Source organism: Leptonychotes weddellii, chromosome 3 (assembly GCF_054177405.1).
Source record: "Leptonychotes weddellii isolate Sample4059 chromosome 3, ASM5417740v2, whole genome shotgun sequence".
Taxonomy (NCBI): Eukaryota; Metazoa; Chordata; class Mammalia; order Carnivora; family Phocidae; genus Leptonychotes; species Leptonychotes weddellii.
In genome coordinates, this window is record NC_138371.1 from 31,994,932 (window position 1) to 32,015,938 (window position 21,007).

Below are 21,007 nucleotides of genomic sequence, written 5' to 3' on the forward strand. Positions count from 1 at the left end.
CTTTCAAAGAAACTCCTCGGAGGGGAATAATTCCATGAGTATAATACTTCCATTAAAAAGAAATTGATTTTAAAATATGCTTTTCAAACTTTTGACAAGAACAATTTTTTGATTTTATGAACTAAAAAAGGCAAACAATGCTGTGGAGACAATGTAATAAATAACATGAGTTGTCAAATAAACTATTAAACATTTATACATAAAATTTTTAATACAGACTTTTAAACATGCCCCAGAATGTCCATCAATCTTTGATATGGGAGGAAGTAGAATTTTGGCAAAGTCTATCTCCTACAACAACAGAAGTCAGCACAAGATGTTTATGGTTCTTAAAGAGAGCAATGATGGCATTCTTTGCAGGGTGGTTAAGTATTTTCAGCATAAAATTTTAGTAGGCAAAAAATGGGAGAACATTAAAAAAATGTATTATTTTGATAGGTATTCAGGTAAAGTAGTACCCTGTGCATGGAAGTCTATAGAGAATTTGGTTCCTAAATTGGCCCTGAAAGAGATTCCAAGAATGTTTTAAGCAACATTGTTGGAGTACAGGCATAAATGTCAAAGAGGACAACTCGGAGGAACAATACTCTCTTGGATATATAAATTAGAGCTTTCTTAAGCTTGGAAAGAAAAAAATTAAAAATTTCGTAGTGATTACCACTGGATGAAGAATTACGGGTGATTTTTTTTTTTCCTTTTTCTTTATAATTTCTCTGCTTTCCAAACTTCCTATAATGAGCATGTGTAATACTTTAACACTTTTTTAAAAAAATATTTTTTTCAATCTCATGATATATTATGGAGAGTCACCTGATATAAAAAGTGAAAAGGCTCTGGAATCAGACAAACTTGGGTTCAAAGCCCTTTCTGGTTTGGTGCCCCAGATAAGCTACTCAGCAGCCCCTGCTGCCCATAAAACGGAAATAGTAACACATGCCTTGAAGCCGCATTTTGTCTCCTAGAGGTGAGATATTGTAAGTGCTGAACACAGAGCAGGAGCCCAGTGAATGATAATGACTCTTCTCTCCACAGTACACAAGGAAGGAAGGCCTCTCTGATAACAGCAAATAAATCTGTTTGTGTTTATAAACTGACTTCAGGTCATCTGTTTATAGAAACACTGGGAGTTTTTAACAGGTAACTTTCAGAAATCTTCTAATAGTTAAAAGTTCCGAAAAAGTAGGAATGAGTTAATACCCTACTCTCCTTTCTCTCACGATTATTAGGACCCTACAGTCTACAACTCTTGGGTTCGCTTGCATCACTACTATGCCATCATGTTCAGAAAGCCTCTGGTTGGGATGGGAGCTGGGGGAGGTTAAGGTTAAGGCAGACCCACTGGAGCATAGGGAAACCACAGCTACCACAATCAAGATCTTTTCCATCTTCTCATTCCTTGTGATTCAAGTGAGCAAAATAAATTATGGGATTGCTTAAATGAGGGGTGAGGGAAAAGATTTTTTTTTATGGCTTTTCTTTTTTTTTTTTTTAATGCTAGCTATGTTGATATTTTCATCCTATTCAGCTGAAGGTAGTTCAATCAGTTAGGTTTATGACAAAAATATATGTACTCAACAAAATATGGCTGTTGGGGATATGTTGCCCTTGGATATATGTTGCTGTACCTTGACTACAGGAAGAAATATTGATTTAACTGGCTTTAATATCAAGTCAGGCATTTGTTGACACGTGGAAATGAAAAATATCAAAGCCATGAAAAGCTTGATATATAGGTCAAGTCCCATTTCAGCTCCCTCCAAGGGGACTGTCCAAAGTCTTCTGCTGTATTGGAATTGTGTTCCAGTAATGCTTGCCCAGTCACAGATAACATGAATTTTCATTATAATGGGATTTGCTACATAAATGAATATTGGTATAGATTTTTATATAGTACAATTTATTGTAGAAAGTACAGCAAAAAAAAAAAAATCATTATGTGTTTAACTTCTCCCTTTTCCCAACTCTGGAGGCATATCTTGCTTTCTACCAAAGATATGTAATGTTCTCTCCTTTTCAGTGTCTGATTACTCCTTATTCCTCACAGTGCCTAGTACAGAGTAGACAAGAAATAGCTGATGAAGAAATGAGCTGAATAAAATGTGGTACCAAAGCAAATGAAGGAAATTCAAAATAGTTTCCTGTGTAAGAGAAATAAATTTTAGAAATTGATTCAAAATGAGTATAGCAAGCAGTTTTGGCCATTCCCAGCTAGCATGCTCAGGTCATCCGGGGATCTGTGGGCCTTCAGGTGGCTCCCTATTGCTAAACCATCACGGAGGCCTGTCTAAAATGTCCAGCACACAGCTTACACACTCCCATCCCTGGGGAATGCCATAGAGACACTTCAATCATTAATTGCCTGAAACACCTTCATAAGATTCCTACAGCCCCTTCAGCCCTAGGGCAGCTAATGATCAAATTCTGTCCTTCTAAAGGACTGAGAGAAAGGACCTCCATGACCATCTTGGAGGCAATAAAAGGCAGAGAGGTTGGCCCACAGCAGTCCAGGGAAAGGGAGTCAGTGCAGCCCCAGGATTGGGAGTTACTTTCTTACAGCCAGACTCAGAAGTAGTTTCTGTGCCCTTAACTAGGACATAATCAGGGCTGCGGGAAAAACCAAGAGAGACTTCTGAAGAGCTTGCTGGACATTGCCCAGTGTCAGAATTCTTAACCTCTTGTTCTCTTTTCTATTCCCCTCCAGCAACAATGATTACTTTAATAATCAAAGAGTTTCCTATAATTTTTTATAAAGCAATCTAGTTGGAATATGTTTTTCTACCTTATAGGTTTTTTTTCTTAGAGCCTTTTTTTTATTGAAAGCTACAATAATGCATCAAATATAAAAATTTTGCTTCTATCTTGGAACAACATAATAGATCTAAATGCCTATTTTCACAAAGGTCTTGATTGTGTTCAAAGGAATCACCTATTGATGCCAAGGGCTTCCTTCCCTCATCAGAGGAATAAACCATGGGAATGAGCTTTGAGAGACTCCAAGCAAGGCACCAGGGGTTTACAGGGCAGAGAATGGGCCTATCCCATTATTACTGGATAAAGCATGAGCAGAGTTAGGAGGGTCTGGTGATGTTAGCCCCAGGAATGGTGTATTTTTGCATATATTTTACAAATATTCCCATTATCCATTTAAAAATACTTTAAATGGTAAATTGGCTTCTCCTCAAGAGGGATGACCCATGGCCATCAATTAATAACTTGGAAACTCATCATAAAAGCACTTTTGAGTTAAGCACATGGTTTGCTCAATAAATTTAATCCGTCATATGCCCTTTGTGCAGTAGTCGTTATCTTTGTATGAGAGCGGAGGGAGCCGAGGGGCAGAGACAGTAAGGCACTCGGCCCCAGGTCAGATACCTACCACGCAATGGAGCCCACATCTTGAATCCAGTCTGCAAATTCATGTCCAATTCTCTGTTCACAGTTACAACTACTCACCAGTTGTATACAGAGCCCAAATTTAACTTGTTGGGCCCTTTCCAGCTAAGACATCATCATGGGGGACATACTCTCAACAGGTCAAGTTGGTGGTCATGTTCTGTCAAGAGCCAAACCTTTTTAGTTACTGGGCTGTGGGCGACACTGTTTATCCCTTGCAAGAACTAAAATGACTTAAGAAAAACTGGAACAATTCTAAGGCAAGAATGTGTAAGCTCAAAGGCTATCAAAATTCAAGAACTCAAAACCAAGGATAGCTTTCTTTCTTCTTTTTTTTTTTTTTTAAGCAAAGATAGCTTTCTTGACTAAGACAATAGCTGGTTATAAAGTCTGCAACAAAGTACCTTTTCAATGTGAAATTTTACTACTGGATTTTTTTCGTTCATTTTTACTAAGAACTGAAGCCTACAAAATGACAAACCGGGATTACCCTATTAAAAGACAATTTCAATTGTTCCTTTGTTCTAAGAAACTGTGTTAGGTACTGACTGGCAATACCTACACCTTGATCTTCATATTAATTATGCATTTTTCCTACAAAATTGACTGCCACACTGCATGCTGTAAGTCAGATTTGAGAGCTGCCAAGATAAATGTTCCGAATGGCTGACTTTTTAAAGACAACTTGTCAGTTCACCAAATAATTCTTTGGGGGTTTATCCCAGTATATTCGATGTCTCCCCATACCCATATCTTTAGCAAATATTGTAGCTCTTGCTGATGTATCATCTTATAGCTAAAGCTAAAGATTTTTCCTTTCAACCCCTAGTATGAAAGTAATGAAACTTACAGTTCCTTTTGACACAATCAATTTACTTTGGCTGTTATTATCACTTAATTCCTATACTAATTTATGTAAAATACTCTGATTCCTAGGGAGAGAAGTAATCTTGGCCTAGTCCACACCACTAAAACAAAGACAACTTTTGTATTATTGACTAAATAAATGTTTTCTCCCCTGAGGTTTGCTTTCATCAAATAATCATATCGATGTCTTATTTCCTTTAGTTAACACCTTATTTTAATGAGGTTTGATTCCAAAACATATAAGAACATATGCACACGAGAGGTACTACATGGAGGAAGCCAAGAGTTCCAGCCAAGTGTCCTATCTTTTACATGGTACCAAGTGACATTTTGTAAAAAGCACAATGGTAACTATTCATTCTGCCAGACTTAAAAGGATAGGCACGAACTGCATGCCAGAATGGAAAAGCTTAAGCTTTGAAATCAGACAGCTGGCTTCAAATACCATCTCTACCACCACTATCTCTATGACCTTGGGCAAACTACTTATCTCCCCTCAGAGCTTTTTCATCTGAAAAATAGGGGTAACAGATTTGCTTCACACAGGTTGTGGAAGAGGTAAACAAGAATTTTGCTGTAAAAAACCTAGCATACAACCTGGTATATGAGTATACACTAAGGAATTGTTCTTTTTCCACCTATAAAATGCCATTAATGATTCATTTTGAATCTGTTGTCTATGCACAAAAAATAATGTAAAGGATATTAACACTGGGGCTCTTTATGACAGCAAAGAATGGGAAATGGTCTAAGCACAGGGAAATGATTACATTAAGGTATAGTCATATATTAAAATATATGCAGTCGTTCCAAATATTTTTCCAATAATATTTTATGACAAGGGAAATTGCTATCCTAGAATTTAAGTGAGGAAAACAGACAAGAAAACCTGTATAAGAAGCTCACACTTATTGAGCATTCACTATGAGCCATGTACCATGCTATGCACTTTACATGCATTATCTTATTAATTCTTAAAATAAACCTATTAGATGCATACTATTATTATCCCCATTTTATAGAAAGAGAAACTGAAATTTTGATAGTTTGGGCAATTTACAGGCACTACATAAGAAGCATAGCCAGGACTGGAATCTCGAACTGTCTGATTTCAAAGCCCTTTTATTTACTTTTTAAAAAAGATTATTTATTTATTTGAGAGAGAGAGGAAGAGAGTGTGTGAGAGCAGGTGTGTGGAGGGAGGGGCAGGTGGAGAGGGAGAGCATCCTCAAGTGGACTTCCCACTGAGTATGGAGCCTGACAAGGGGCTTGATCCCAGGACCCTGAGATCATGACCTGAGCTCAAATCAGGAGTTGGCCACTTAACCAACTGAGCCACCCAGGCAACCCCCAAAGGCCTTTTAACTAGTATGTCACACTGATTCTTCCATACAAACTTCCTAGGTCCGCCAGGAGGTAGTTTAAACACACACAAATGTACGCACACATGCATACTCAAAGCCACACCACATGCATATCTGGAAGGAAGACACACCAGATGCTAGCGATGACACTCTCTGACTGGTGAAATTTTAGCTGACTTTTAATTATTTCTTATCCATTTCAGTATCTTCTCCAAATTCAATGAGTATGCGTTGTTTTTACAATCAGAAAAAAAAAATTCAAAGAAGAAAATGAGAGTACTTTGCAAAATATACAGTATTATACAAATAGTAGTATCTTTACTTACAGATTTGAGTTCCTCAGTGCTACTGTTCTTTTAAATTATTTTTTCTTTCCACTGAGTCCAAGGTAAAAAGCATGTAAAAAACTATTTTGAATATGAATGCAACCAAATATAGTACAGGAAGAACCATATGTATATTTGACAGACATTTGATATTAATATAAAAACTCAAAGAGCTTGTGTGAGGGGGGTGGGGAAACCATCTTTTCAAATAATACAGAATTTTCCACTTAGGGAAAACACATCCATTAGTGACATGATGCCATCAGTAACATTCTCTGTCATGGTCATGTTAAGTGATATTGTCATGGAGCCATTTACGTAGACACCAGCACACTGTTTGGACATGCCTCAGCCTGATTACTGTCTATCCCAGAAGGTGTGAATATAATGATGTGTTGGAGTGACACCTAAGGAGTGATTTCCTGTCACACCACCAATTCATTTCCAGAGTAATGATTCTATAAAGAGAACTGAATGATGTAAAAAAAAGCAATTCCTTTGAACCAAACAAGTTCACATGAGTTGAAATTATAGACGAGGAATGAATTTATTTTACAAAATTGTTATTTTTAAATTAAACTAAAAATAAGATTATTTAGGTATGCTTTTAGTAATTTTTTCAAAAGAAAAACTGCTTAATACTATCTTAAAAGTGACTCCAAATTAATCGTTTTGCTTCATAATAGAGGTTCTATGATTGGCAATAAGTGGATCAACAACGATAGCATTACTGAGGCATTTGACTAAATATTTCCTGACTCTATCCTCTTAGACAGTCTGGGGAGAAGAAAGAAAACACAAGTGAAAGATTATCAAACTAGTCAAAAGAAAAAAAAAACAACTAACAAAATTCACATATTGATGCCAAGTCTCTTGTAGAAAGTCACAGGGCTGTCCTGGTCGACATTTGATCAATGAGAGAGAAAATACAATTCTCAAATGTGTAATTAATAAGTGAAAGAAGTACCGCTAATAAATTGAATTGAAAAAAATTAGAATTCAAAAATGTCTTGTTAGAGAAGAAAAGTGATTTGACAAAAAGAGACAATATGTTAACAAGGATAAATGTAAAATCATCTACACAGGGTCACACAATTAACTGCACAAGTACAGAGTAAGGGAGACATGGCTTTGTAGTAGTTGTTTAAAAAAAGACTTGGAAATTTTGTTTGACTTTGGAGGTAAACCAACAATGCGCTGCCCTAGATTTAAAACGGAGGCCGACAGAATATTTGACTAGATTAATAAAAGAAGGGTGCCCTGAAGGAGTTTGTTTCCTACCGCTTAAAGAACTCAGGAGGAGGGTGTTGAGTTCAAGATCCTTGCTTTTAAAATGGCATGGGCAGAGCAGTGGGGGACTAGAGGAGTGCTGACAGGATGGGAGAGCTCAGCTGAAAGAGCTGGGACCACGTCTGCCTGAAAAGAGAAGGTCCAACAGCTGCAGTCAAATATTTAAAGAGCTACCACAAGAGAGTGGTACTCTGGGGCACCCCAAAGGATAAACGGAGGCAGATTTCAGCAGTTTTGTCTGCCTATGCTTCATAGTGGCAGCTGGCCGACTGGGATACTATGGACGGAATCCTGCATTTGGGGGAAACCTGAAAGAACCATAGCCCCCACTATCCCTTTCCAACACACATTCTATGCTTCTAAATACACATTAGTAACTTTCATGAAGACGGTCCTAGGGCATTTATGTAAGCAATATCTAAATATGCCTGCCTTGATAAATGAGAAATAACTATAAATTTAAATGCAATCTGGAAGAGTCCAGAAGGTGAAATTCCACCAAAGTTTGGAAATTATAAATTAACGTTGTCACGGCAATCTTAGTTGATATCATCCATTGCAGCTGAAACAGTTCTTGCCCTGGGACTATCAAAACAATAAATGGGTTTATATATTCAATGTCACAAACCAGCACTCAATAATATTTTTAATGCTTTTATTTTTAATTTTTGAGGCAGTTGATTTGCATTTTCTCCTTGAGTGTTCCCTATTTTCACATGACACTATGCTGAGGCTATGGTACTACAGTGGGGTGGTCAATTGCACCAGGAGCTGAGGAAGTCACTGGGAGCCCTGTGCGTGCACTGATTCCAGTCCACCGTTCGGACTTCACAAGGGAAGTAAAAAGAAAGGACAGACTTTCTAGATCAGGACATTAGCAGCCACAATAGCCACCATAACATCTTCCACTTTTCCCCTAAAAATTCTAAGACTGCTCACATTCCTATAATAAACACTCATCGATCAGAAGTGGCACTATGTCAGATCAGACTATCTCCGTGCTGTTTATGGCACTTCAATAAATGGGTTTTCTCAGTTATGTATTAGCAATCACTGTAATATATGAAAGTCAGCTCACACTGAGAAGAATATTGCCTCCAATCAAAACCATTCTTTCCTTTAGTACACCAAAGCTTTTCCCCCTTCTTGTAAGCAACAAAGACTACAACAAAAGAACTTCCCAAACACCCACAGTTAAGGAAAGAAGAGTTCCAACAAAATAAGCGTGAGATCTGTCCCTGGTGTCTAATTTGTCTATGAATCTTCCTCTTCAGGGTATTTTAGTGACTTCCTTTATTTGTAACTTATCAACAAAGAATAGAAATAAAAGTTTATTTTGATGAAGGCACACCTGGCTATTCAGAGATCCCAAAACTTGCTTTGTTTATTCTTTTTTTAAAAGATTTTATTTATTTATTTGACAGAGAGACACAGCGAGAGAGGGAACACAAGCAGGGGGAGTGGGAGAGGGAGAAGCAGGCCTCCCGCCGAGCAGGGAGCCCGATGCGGGGCTCGATCCCAGGACCCTGGGATCATGACCTGAGCCGAAGGCAGACGCTTAACGACTGAGCCACCCAGGCGCCCCACTTTGTTTATTCTTATATTACCCTGGCAGAGGATGTGAACATGCCCTTTTTCCATGCCTTCATGCTGTACTCATAATCCCAGATGAATACTTGCACAAATGCAAACCATTAGGTAGGACTGGCCTTGAGCGAAACGTGAAGGCAACTTCCTTATGGTCCTTTTTCACCCTTGGATGGGTGAAATCTGGCCCCTTGACCCAGATTGCTTATTTTCTTCCTTATTCATCTCAGGGAAGGGTCCATCAAAGTATTCAACCTAAGGAGCATGTGTCCAGCATGTTTAAGTTACCACTTCCCTAGCCTTTGCATTTTAGGCCCTACTGCTACGCACTTGATATCTCATTTTATTTAGTCACAACAAAACACATAGGTATCATTGATTTCACTTAATATAAGAAAACTGAGATTCAAGAAGATTAAATAATTTAAATAATATAGAAAGCCAATTACAGAAATCAAAACCAAGTCTTTCAAGCACCAAATCTGTCCTCTTTTTTCTGATAAACCCTATTGATCTTAGGAAAGGAAACAGAGTTTGTATAATGCAGCCTTTCACGTGTTAGAGAGCAGGAAAGAGAAGCTGTTGATATCTAAAGTGCCCTTTCGAGTAATCTGGATTCTGAAATCACACCGTGAAGCCTGCACCCTTCTCGTCTACACATGAGAGCAGCCTTCCCACTGGAGACAAAGAAGCGGATGTGTCAGAATTTAGGAAAAGCGGCCCTCACTTTGCCTTCCCTGTCTCTTCCCAAGTTGCACATAGGGTACAAATGGGACCCAGAGACCACTGGGGAAGCTCATTAGTAAGCAGTGTTTGGTGTCAGGGGTCTAAAACCAGGTAACAGGCAGTATCCAGGCAAGCTGTCAAACTCACTGAGTTTCCTGCCCACTGCTGGCAGGTGTCAGTATTGAAGAAGCCTGGAAGGGAGTAGCAGGGACTTACCCTAGGGCTTGTGGCTCAGCAGTAAGACTACTGTCCTAAGAAGGCATGGAGATATATGATGGGTCCCTTACCTAAGGCAATCTAGGTTTCCTACACAAAAACACAAAGCAGGGGCTTGGGAATGAGGGAGACAAAGTGAAACCTAGGGCACAAAGTGAAAAATGTGGTTACCTAAGAATGAAGAGAGTTATGGCTTCCTAGGTAAATTGCCTGGGCAAGGCAAACTGCAGGCCCAATCCCACGGACAGTCCCTGAGCAACGTAAGCAAGGGAGCTGGAACCCTCCTGCAAAGGGCTTAAACTCCTCCCAGATCCTACAGATGGGAGGACAATAACCACACCGACTTGGTCGCCATTTTCTCAGGCCATTTTCTGTAGATATATGACTTTCAAACTTTTATTTTTAGCACATGAAACTCTCTCCTTATTAGAATCTTAGATACATGCCTAATATATAGACACAAGTAAAAACAACTGCTCGGGGGGATTCTTCCCTGAACCGAAGGGGGCTCGACAGAACACAATCTGCAAACGACCAGGAGAGAAGGTGCTGAGTCACTCTGCCTATCAGACTTCGCTGGAATCTGATCCTGCTAAATTTTTCTCATGATAGTCATGATTTCTTGCCCGCACCTCCAGGTTTCTCCCTCCTGCTCCAGCCCGATAAGCTCTGGTTTCCTACCACTGGTCGGCTTTTCTACTGTGAAAACATAAAGCTCTGCAGATCTCCTAGGACACAACATATCTTCTGGGTCTTTCTGGCAGCCCATATGCCCTTCCTCCAAGCCTCTGGGGCCAACTGATTCACAGATTGCTGCCCTCGGTATCTCAAGTGCTCTACTAGCAGTTGTTTGATGCACAATGACTCTGTGCCATATATATTGTTAAGGCTCAAGACCCACTGGTTCATTAGTTTGTTCAGAATCCTAAAGCTAGACAGTGGGGGAGCTGGGCCTTAGACCACCAGGCAGGATCAATGGCAGGATGGGCAGAGACCTAGGCAAGGCTCTAGGTGCCACACATGTTGGAGGCTTCTCAGGAATGTGACTCCACTTGCCCTTCCCTTGCTCCTACTGTCTATCTCAAATCTTCCCTCTAGCACACAAGTATCCCTGCCTGCTTCCCACTCCTGACCAGGACTGGGTAGCCAAGGGAGACAGATGTGCTTTAATCATGATTTCAGCATCGTGCACATTGTATGTATGACTCCTGGCTGTAGCTTGCACAATCTGTCTCTTTGATTCTGAATCTTATCTAAAGCATTTTGTATCTTTAGATTTAAGAATGGAGCAATTGCTGCTTCTTTATACCTGTAGGGCTGACTTAATCATTCAACAAGCTCATGGGCTTGGCTCATATAGGATGCATCTCCTGGGAACGAAGAGATATTCTATAACAGTACTGTCCAATAGAACTGTAATGCAAGCCACAAGGCAATTTAAAATTTTCTAGTAGCCATGGTAAAAAAAACAGGTAAAAATAAATATGTGAAATTAATTTTAAGAATATGTTTTATTTAGGGGCGCCTGGGTGGCTCAGTTGGTTGGGCGACTGTCTTCGGCTCGGGTCATGATCCTGGAGTCCTGGGATCGAGTCCCGCATCGGGCTCCCTGCTCGGCAGGGAGTCTGCTTCTCCCTCTGACCCTCCCCCCTCTCATACACTCTCTCATTCTCTCTCTCTCAAATAAATAAATAAAATCTTAAAAAAAAAAAGAATATGTTTTATTTAAACTGCTATGTCCAGAAGATTATTGTTTTAATATGTAATCAATATTTTAATTTGTTAATGAAATATTTTACATTCTTTTCCTCCCTGTAGAGTCTCTGAACTGTGGTGTATTTTACTCTCATATCACATCTCAATCTGGACTAGCTGCATTTCAAGGGCTCGATAGCCACGTGCGGCTCGTGGCTGCTGTACTAGATAGGACAATTCTAGAATCTCTTCTCTGTTCCCATCCTTCCTCTCATTTCTTTCCCGTTAACAACTCATTTCCTCTAGTAGGGATGCTAGGGGCAGGGGCAGAGACCAAGATCATTAGAGAAGACTTTGATACACACACAAAGGGAGAGCCAAGATCACAAAGGAGCTTTTGTGCCATGCTAGGGAGCTTAGATTTTATCCTGGAGAAGCAGTGATTCTGCTGAAGGATTTTAAGCCACAGAGAGTCGTGATCAAATTTGCCTTTTAGAAAGGCAGCAGTGTGGGGAATGGGTTGGAGGCAGGCCAGGCTGAAGGCAGAGAGACCAGTTATGAGGCCACTGCAGTAATCCTCAAGAGAAGTGGTGAGGGCCTGAACCAAAGCAATAATGGTGGTAAGTGTTCTAGACAGGTGAGGGCAGATTCCAAAGAGACTGAGAAAGATGGTTTCTACAGGGCTTGGTGATCAATGAAATGTAGGGGTTGAGGAAGAGGGAGGAATCTAGAACAACTCCCAGATTTAAAAATTGGTGAAGTGGGTTTCATTGATTGAGAGAGAATATACATTAGGAATATGCCATAAGGGGAAGTCAGGAGAGAGGAATGACTCAGAAAACAGGTGGGCCAAGTTTCAAGGAGCAGAGAAGGATCACTTAAGGCACACAGGTAAAAAATTAGAAAAGAATCCTGGACAATGGACCTGCCTGTTTTTAAGGTCAGAGGAGGCCATCATGAGAGGACAGGGCTGTGGGGGGCTGCACAGAAAGGGGAGAAGGGGAGGTTCAGTTGCTGCGTAAGAAACTATCCTTCTAACACCAGGAATGGGATGGAACACAACCAGACCAAGAGGGAAGGGGCCAGGGAGATTTTGGTTTTTTATAAAACACGAGGAGACTTACGCATGTTAATGCACTGAAAGCAAAAGGTTGGTTGAGACCCTAAAGAAAAGAGAGATAATAGAGCAAGGTCCCTGAGGAAGCAAGAGGGGATGCTGTCTAGAAAGATTAGCCTCAGACTAAAGACAGTAAAGGGAAGAAAAGGCGTGAGGAGGAAGAACCTACCATTTATAAGGAAGATATAATATTACCATTGCAAAACTATTTTTCCTTACTTAGAAATAGAAATGAAATATAACTATACAGGAAGTTTTTTTTTAAACTAGTACTACATATCATGTATAAAATCAGATAAATGCTGAACACAGAAGTCACTCGTTTCCTGGAGCCCCAGATCTGTGGTCTTGGTATATTACCAAGCCTTTCCCCTACCTTTGGGCTTTACCTAAATCACCTTGGTGACTCAGGAGAGCCACAGCGGGTCTTTATAGCTTGTGGCCTCTCTGGTTGGTCAGTGTCTGTGCTGAACTGATAGGTAAATATTTCGGTATCACCACGAATTATCTGGCAGAGTGGTGTAAGAAAAAAGCCCAGGCTTGGGGGGACCAGACACCAAACAGACTCCTCTGCCACTTATCAGCCCTGCAGATTCAATCAAGTTATGTAACTTCCCTGATTTCTGTGTCGCTCTCTTAAAAGAATACATAATCCCAACCTTGCAAGATCACTATGAGGTTTAAATGAGATGATCAATAAGTGATACCTATTACGATGGTGATAATTGTATTCACTTTGTTCTGAATTTTTAGAACTGGGTGCCCCTGCTGATGAATTTGTGCTTTGCAACAATCAGCATCTTGATCCCTAAGGAGAATTAAACCACCAATCCTAGTGATAGGAAGGGCCCTAAACATCCTAATGGCCAGGGGCGCCCGGGTGGCTCAGTTGGTTAAGCGGCGGACTCTTGATTTCGGCTGAGGTCGTGATCTCATGGGTCCTGAGATCGAGCCCCTCCTCGAGCCCCCCGCTGGGCTCCACACTCAGAGTCTGCTTGAGGAATCTCTTCCTCCCCCTCTACCTTTCCCCCTACTTACTCTCACTTGCTCACTCTCTCTCTAATATTTAAAAAATATATTAAAAATCCTAATGGCCATCCAATGTGTGTGTCCTTTCTTCATCACAGTACATATTCAGTCTTGGCCCTCAAATGCCTGACATCTGCTCTACGCCTAACCCACTGCTCAACCTTTCCAGGCTTTGGTATTGCTCTTCAGTAACACGGGGGTAATAAGAGTATGTACTTCAGAGCACTGTTTTGGGAAAAAAGGAGATAAGGCATGTATTTAAATGAGACACTGCCTGGTACAGCCTGTGCTTGAACACATTTTGTCATGGTGGGGCTTAGTCACCTCATGAAATAGCACAATCCCTAACAGGACCACCTTTCTTACACTGACCCCAAATCTGTCTCGCTGAAAGTTGTATCCATCTGTCCTTGTTTTACAGTTCGTGGGGGTAGTTCTACAGAATCAGAACCAGGGTTCTAGAGAACAGTATGTTTGCTCATTTACTGAGCTCTCCTAGGTGAACTGGGCAGTGTCTCACAGATGGCTGGGTCCTTGGGGCCAGACCTCTCCCTATGTATAGTTCTATTAAAGTTTCAACCTTCAGCCATGTTTCCGTAATGCAGGAGACCTTTTTGAGCATTCTGAGCAAGTTGGATGCCACCCAGAAAGGCACTGGTTATATTGCTTACAAGATTTATTTTGTGCTTTATGTCATGGTCAGTTCAGCACTTGGCATCAAAAGTAATTATTGCAGGGATCTGTATATCCTTTACGTTTCATTACTGAACACTGCAGCCCACCAAGGCCCAGGAGAGCTCTGGCGGGGTTTCGGCTTAGGAGCAGGGGCAGCGTCACAGAGTACTGATGTTACAGTCGCAACTCAAGAATGCCTGCCCCGCACTACCCCCTCACCCCGCTACCATCCCCTCAGCCCTGTATTCCCAATGACAGCTGCTGAAATCTTTTGATAAACAGCTCAGACAACCGTCACTTTAGAAAGATTCCCCACCACCTCCCAGCAAAAGGAAATCTTCCCTTCTGAGCTCTCTTAGATCTTCATTTCCAGGATACACGTGTTATTTCTCCTGTTAAGACTATAAACTCCTTCCTGGCAAAAACAGTGTCTTGGGTAAAGTGAGTCTGATTTAAAGTTCTTTAAAGAATTGAATTTTGTCCTGAACACAATATGATGGGTGTGGCAACTCTCCCCTATCTTACCTTTCATCCTTGGATGGATCCCCAGATGATTTTTTTTTTTTTTTAATTTACCAGGAAGTTTTAAAATGAAAAGGCTGGGCAGCCCCTGCAATACAGTCCGGGATTTTATGGCCGATTAGCTAAACTTGTATTTAACTGAGGACTCTAGTCTAATTGTTTTAGGTATAAAATGCTGGCATAAAGCCTGAATGCTTTTATTTTTGCTCACTACTGGGACCCATCACTCCACCTTAAAATAACGACAGCCTCCTTAATTCCAACTCACAACTGCCAGCCTCCATCATTACCTCGACTCTGGAAAATGCCGAGGCCTCAGAATCTCACAGCTGATGAATGGAGAGGCTGATTAGAACCACGGAAGAAAAATGGGAAAAAACTCCTTGACAGATGTCTCCTTCAAATGCCTGTCCCTTTTAGCCAATGTCAACATTAATTTCTATGTTAACAAATATTTACTGAGGTCATGACTAGGTGTCAAGTTGCAAGCTAGGCTCTGGGGACATAATGGTGAGCAGGACACAGGCAATATCAAAGCCCATCATACAGAAAAAAAACACCCTTACAGTTTATTGATTCTACTGGTATACTTATCAAGAGTTTGCTATGCCAAAGCCCTGTAGATGGTTCAAGGACAGCATGCAAGTTCCATCAGTGCCCTCAAGGAACTGGCAGTCTAGTTGGAAAAGCAAGAATGAAGCACACAATATCATGGGAGAGTATCTGATGGTCTGAAGGGATGGTGCGGACAAAAGGGCAAAAGAAGAAACCAATGAGTAACGTGATCAGGCTGACTTTAACTTGGAGACAGTTGTTAGGTTAGAGGAAAAAGGAAAAGGCATTCTAAAAAGCAGAGCATGAACAAAAGGGCACAAAGTCATCTTAGAAGGGCAGTGAGATCCAATTACCAGGAAGAGAAGGTTCATGTTGGAAAGAAGTAGAAAATAAAGTCAGTAAGTCAAATTTGGGCAAGACTGTGAAGTATATTAAAACCTGGTTGAGAGGTGGGACTGAAGCAGGGGCGGGGGGCGGTGCATGGAAAGTATTTGAACTAGTAGAAAGAGCACTGGCTTTAGAATCAGAGAAACCTGAGGTCAACACAGCCTTCCTGCAAGGCAGTCCTTGGACAGGAGTTCTAAGGAGAAGAGTTTAGGAAGGCTGATGTGCTGGAAGCATGCAGAGTGGGGAGAATTCATTAACCAAGAAACCAAGATGTAGCCGGCTCTAGTCATACTAGAACAGTGACGGCCAAGGACCTGAGCTATCAGGGAGAATGAGGAATGTAGAGATGTGGGGACTGGCTCAGAGAAACTATTACAAAGGAAAAGTTAACAGGACTTGATGTACAGTTTTACTGAAGGAATGAAAGGGAGGAGTCAGGGATGGTCCCTGGATCTCAAGTCTGGGTGATGAAGAGAATGCTGAATATCAAGAAAAGGGAAAGTCTTTTCATTGTGAAAGGAACAGGGTTAGCAGAGAATATGAAGTTTGTTATCAGGCATGCAGCGTTTAGTCTGACAGCAGGACATCCACCATGAAAAGTCTATTAAACAGGTGCATAAATGGGAACAGAGTTTGTGTTAGTACTAGAGATAAAAACATATATGCTGTAAGAATAACCATCACACTTAAGAATATTTTATTAGAAAATACAAATACTAGCTATTAAACAAAAATAATGAGTATGATATAAATAGTAGAGAGAAATACATCTTCATAGACTATGTTTTTTAGTTATGGTACTTAGGGGATCCTATCCATTACCACAACACTGAACGAAGAGACTTCTGTAGATATTCAACATATGGCCTATTTACATAACAAGCATCACAACTCCAAATTAGCCATTTTGATGTGTCAAGGAAATAACACCTTCATAGCAGACTACTTCAAAAAAGGAAAGAAAAAAGAAAGGTTTGTTTTTCTTCTATAATTATGTGTATTGGGTTTTTAACTGTTTGTATCATGAAAATCACACTTTAATTGTGTGATTACACTCGAAGGCAGAACAGTGATGGGATGAATTGATTAGCTGAATTATGCACAATCATTCAGAAATCAATAAACAGACTCCATCGTTTAAATCTTCCCATATTATACATCAGCCCTCATGTTCTGTGCCATGCTGATAAAAGCGACTACTCTGTGTACAAAAATTGTAACAGCCATATGATTCCATTATCAGAGTCAGGAAAGGGTCTACAGAAGATGACAGGGCAGTGAGTAGGCCATATCTATCTATTGCATACAAAACCCACTCCACATTCATCATATGGCCAGACAGGTGGCAGCAGCTTGGATCTTACTATAAGCAACCTCAACTTCTTCCATTTCATCGAAACTGTAACCAAAAGTTCTTGTCCTGGCTCACACCATGAGATGCTGATTAAAACCGTGTAAAGATAACAGAAGAAAGACCACCAACACGCCTTTCACACATAAGCCATAAATGAATAGTCATTGTTAATGGCAGTACAATTCTATGGTCACAGACTGAAAAACTGATAGAAGTTAGAACCAAAAATGAGACATCTCTAGAGCTTAACTTCTTATGGCAAGTATTTCCATCTGCACAGCAAAATTGATCTATGAGATGCTTCCGACTGGCGGCACTTCAAAGACTGCAATGGTGTGGCCTAAGCATTTTCTTTCCCTGATCACTATGAAGTGGCAGAACAGCTTCAGGAGCCCATAGATACCCATCCCCACAATGGCCACTTGAAAATCAGTGGGAGCACAGAAACAGTCAATTTAAGATTTTCATTAGGGAGCTCCCTCAAACAACATGAATACAAAAGGAGTTTATCATCTTGCCTAAATTGGTATGTTAAACTAAGTTGATTCCTAGGAAATAATTTAATATTTTCAGAGGCAGGGATTAAAGAGAGAAAGAAAATTGGCAATATACTCCTTTCCCAGATGTTGAGTTTTTACCATTCTCTTAAACAGTCCCTGCATTCAAGTCATTTGTATTTTTATGCAACTTATCTTTGGGGCTAGCGTGTGTGTGTGTGTGTGTGTGTGTGTGTGTGTGGTGTGTGGCTAGTCGTGTGTGTGTGTGTGTGTGTGTGTGCATGTGTTTAAAGCCACACAGAGGGGTGCCTGGGTGGCTCAGTAGGTTAAGCATCTACCTTAGGCTCAGGTCATGATCCCAGGATCCTAAGATCCAGCCCTGTGGGGCTCCCTGCTCAGAGGGGAGTCTGCTTCTGCCTCTCCCTCTGCCCCTCCCCCCTGCTCATGCTCTCTCTCTCTCAAATAAAATCTTTTAAAAAATAAAGCCTCACAGATACAGAATTTGACATATTTTACCTTCTCTTCCTCCATTAAATAGGTTCTAACAAAGGTTGAGTTTAATCCACAACACTAATTAGAGACTGCAGCAATATTTGCCTTGTTCAAGTAGAAATTCATTCCTAAAGTTGATTTTCCCCAGTTAAAGATCCAATAAATATTATCATACACAGATATTTTTAAGCAGTACACTTACTTGATAAAACTGCCCCCATGCACACAACACACTGCTCTCTAGTTAAGTGATAGTTTTATAAAGCCAATGAAATACTTTATCCAGAAGGCCATCTTAGTCTTTATTTTCAGAGTATCTTTCACAATAATTGGATTTGTTACTTGAATATTGTGTTTTTTTCAGAATGAAGCAATTTCTGACTTCCTGTCCCTTCTTTTCCCTGCCATCTTGCCCATTCGCTTAACCTCTAGAAAACAAAAATCAATCAGAATGGCAATGAATTGTTCCTCTAAGACCAACTAAAACGGTATCATAAAGGTCACACGACAATACTCTTTCAAATACTGGAATAAGCCTCTTCCTCTGCTTAGTTTCTAAAATTTCAGAGACGTTTTTTTCTCACTTTTGACAGGAATGGCTAAAGTTTTTAACATAACATTTAAATTTTGTTTAAAAAGCAAGTGAAAAATATTACATATAACATTTTATGTAAAGAGAGAGGCTGTGTTTGAAGTTCAAGGTTTTTCACTAGTTCTCGAGCTACAGATTCTGTAATACACTCAAAGGAAAACGCTGTACAGAAAGAATCTTTACAGTGTCAGGTCTCCAAAACCTTGACATCCGCTAAAACCAGGACTGCTGGGAACTGAAAGCTCACGAAGTTCACGAACACACCCCCCCCCCAAGCCCCCCAAGAACGGGAAGCCTCCACTCGCGAAGATGGGAAGCCTCGGTCGCATCTCTGTCCAGGTGAAGTCTCAGCCCTTCACCTCCCACGTCTGCAGTAAGTATTAACAACCAGAGTGCGAGCGAGCAGGGCCGATCTTCCGAGACACGCAAAGTCGAGTGTGCTGAGGGCGCGAACGCTCTCCGCGTCTCCGAAACAACCGCCGCCTTGGGCTTCAGTCCGCCGCCTGGTCCCGAGCCCCCGCCGCCTCCCGCGGACTCCGGGTCCACCCGCCCAGACGCGGCGGCGCGACCGCTTCGTCCCGCGGTCCGGTCGCCCGGCGTCCAGCCGCATCACCCCGCCTGCCATCGCGGCGACTTCGCGGCTACTGGGGGCCACCGCATCCCGCTCCCGCCGGGCGCCGGGACGCGGTTGAGGGCGGGCTGGTCCCGACCGAGGCGGGCAGCTCCGCGGTTCCGAGCGAGGGAGGCGGGTGGCAGTGGGTCTCACTCCGTTCCGCGAGGGGAAGGGGGCGCTCGCACCGGAGAGGGCAGGCGAGGGACGGCGGCCGATTCAGATCCGGGGCGGGCGGGTCCACGTCTGAGCGCGGCGGCCACACGCTCGCCCCAAGCGCGCAAATGTGCGCCCGACTCGGCGCCTCCTCCCACCCGCCCGCTCTTTTGCTCGCGCCGGCCTGAGAAAGGAAGGACGGTGACCTCCGCGTCCAGTCCGCGCCGCCAGCCCGCGTCGGCGCCGAGCGGGGGCCACACCCAGCGCCCCGGGGAGGCGGCGGGGGCTGGGCGGCTCAGGCTGCGGAACGCGCGGCCCGGGCCGAGCCTCCGTCCCGGCCGCACAGGCCCCGCCGCGTCCGCCTGAGCCCTGCATCCCGGCCCCGGCCCGCCGCGCGGGGAGGGAGGACTGGGGGTCCCGGGCGGCGGCGGCCGGGAGTCCCGGGCTTACCTCTGTGCGGAGCGCCGGCCGCTCTGTCCCGGGCCGGGGGACGGCGATCGGGGGCGCGGTCGCCGGGGGAGGCGCGGCGGCGGTGGCGGCCCCTGCGGCGCGGAGGGCGGGCCGAGCGGGAGCCGCTGCCTGGGCCGCGCGCCGTCCGGAGCTCGCCCCGTGCTGCCGGCGCTCGCGGCGGAGGGCGCAGCCAGCTCGGCCCCCGGACTGGATTCCTTCACTGACACAACTCCGGATCGGCCCGCTCCACGCAGGGACACTCCCGCCCCTCGCAGGCTGCCCCCGCCCGCCGGCCGGCTGGCCAGCCCGCCCCTCAGTGTCACTCACCCAGGCGCACACACCCCGAGCCGGCGCCCCTCGCTCCCGCTCGCACACACAGAGCTGCTCACGCCTCTCTCGGGTTTTGTATCCGCTCACACGCACGTTCTGACACAGATGCCTTCCCTCCACACGCCCTCCCTAGCTCCTTTTCCCACCCCACTTTCTAGAAGAATCCCCGTACGGCTTCCGCACTTTGCTTGCTTGCCCCACACCTACCTCCTCGCCTTTCCCCAAACCTCCACCTCACTTAAACTGCCCCTGCTATTCAAAGATTTTGTCACAACCCGCACGTGTGGCAGGAGAGTCGTCCTCCCACACGGGGGAAGATGAACTTGGCCCCTCCTCCCCCCACCCACCACCCCAGCACTGTCTACGAATGCAGGATGCTTCTCCTTTCAGAAGGTAGTAATGCTTTCTGGTGCCGAGCCAGGTTCGAAAATGTAAACAAAGATAGCCGATTTCGAAATGACCTGAAGAACTAGCGCTTAAAAAGTACTGGGGCTCTGATCTGTGCTTAGAAATCCGGCTCACCCTGAGCGTTCCCGCCCCTCCCTTCGCTGCCTGTTCACAATGGGCTCCTGGAGGATGGGTTCCTCTAACGTGTGTAATAACCAAGTTCCAGATAGACACCTGGGCATCAGCCCACGGATTTCTACCTGGGAGTACAGTAGTCCGGAGAGTAAAGGCAGTTTCTCAATCATTATTCATGATGGAAGCACTTTAGATAACACACCTCTTCCAGAGGCAGTAGAACGAAACGCAGGCAGCACTCCAATTCAGTTTATT

The 21,007-nt window shown here is 43.0% G+C and overlaps 1 protein-coding gene across 5 annotated transcripts in view; it reads right to left on the reverse strand.

Annotated features, from left to right (window-relative positions):
- The window catches only part of SPATS2L (spermatogenesis associated serine rich 2 like), a 162,445-nt gene extending 141,986 nt beyond the window's left edge, over positions 1-20,459 (reverse strand). Inside the window, exon 1 of one of the 5 annotated variants that reach the window (XM_081813901.1) lies at positions 20,438-20,459. The gene's annotated coding sequence lies outside the window, so the exon portion shown is untranslated. Of the gene's footprint in view, positions 1-19,900; positions 20,138-20,227; positions 20,324-20,437 lie in introns of those variants that run through there. The other 4 variants (XM_081813900.1, XM_081813897.1, XM_081813898.1 and 1 more) reach the window with 4 other exon arrangements.
- Positions 20,460-21,007: the final 548 nt, after the last annotated feature.